Below are 994 nucleotides of genomic sequence, written 5' to 3' on the forward strand. Positions count from 1 at the left end.
CAAAATTTACCTGATGCAAAGAGTTTTATATCAAAATTTCTATTTTTTTTTCTTTTTGTCTTTTTTCGTGTCCGGCAACGGATCGCAACCCTCAGTGTCGCGCCCGTACCGGACCAGGACTGGCAACGGGATTGCAACCCTCAGTGCTGCGCCCGCCCCTCGCTCAGCCAGTGAGCGGGAACCGGTCTGTATGTGGGATCCGAACCCTCGGCGGGAGCGCCGCCACACTCCCAAGCGGTGCACTGTAGCAGTGCGCCACCGGGCCGGCCCAAAAATTTCTATTTTTAAAAAAATTTTTGGCAGCTGGCTGGTACAGGGATCGAACCCTGGACCTTGGTGTTATCAGCACCACACTCTAACCAACTGAGCTAACCAGCCAGCCCCAAATTGCTAATATAGTTGTTTTAAATTATGAAGGAAGAAAGAAAGAAAGATCTAATCACATTTGCCCTTTGATTAGTCCAGTCAAATTCTTGGGCCTTTCCTCCAAAAAATAATTATAGATGTGAACAGAGATGAAGCTATAAGGGTGTTATTTCCTGCTCAATAATACAGTAGTGATACCTCAGATCAGACAACCTAAATGCTTAGCAATAGAGGGTCAATAAATAAAAACCAGTATGTTTCCATGAAATAAATTACAATGTATATAATTGCACAGGAAAAAAACCCTAAAAGCAAACACACTTAGATGTTGACTTTCTGGGGGTCTTTTTAGTTTGCTGGGATTTTCTAAACTTTCTGCAGCAAATGGTGTTATTTTTGTGGTCTGAGGTGGTGATAAACTACATTAATACCTGCTTGTTCTCAAAGAAAGCAGAGGGAAAAAGGAGACCTAGGTAAAGTTGGGGGATGGGGTGGGGGGCAGGATCCTGACTCTGCCATTACTAACAGTGGCACTAATAAGAAATGACCTTGGTTTCGCCATCCTGCCCCTGGTAGTCCAAGAGAGCTTAAAAAAAAAAAAAAAAAAAAGACACATATTAGATTTCTC

General features: G+C 43.1%; 1 non-coding gene across 1 annotated transcript; it reads right to left on the reverse strand.

Annotated features, from left to right (window-relative positions):
- Positions 1–304: 304 nt before the first annotated feature.
- On the reverse strand, positions 305–378 carry TRNAI-GAU. Its single transcript has one exon. It is a non-coding gene; the product is annotated as a tRNA-Ile (tRNA).
- Between the last annotated feature and the right edge of the window lie 616 nt (positions 379–994).

Source organism: Galeopterus variegatus, unplaced genomic scaffold (assembly GCF_000696425.1).
Source record: "Galeopterus variegatus unplaced genomic scaffold, G_variegatus-3.0.2 Scaffold870, whole genome shotgun sequence".
Classification (NCBI taxonomy): Eukaryota; Metazoa; Chordata; class Mammalia; order Dermoptera; family Cynocephalidae; genus Galeopterus; species Galeopterus variegatus.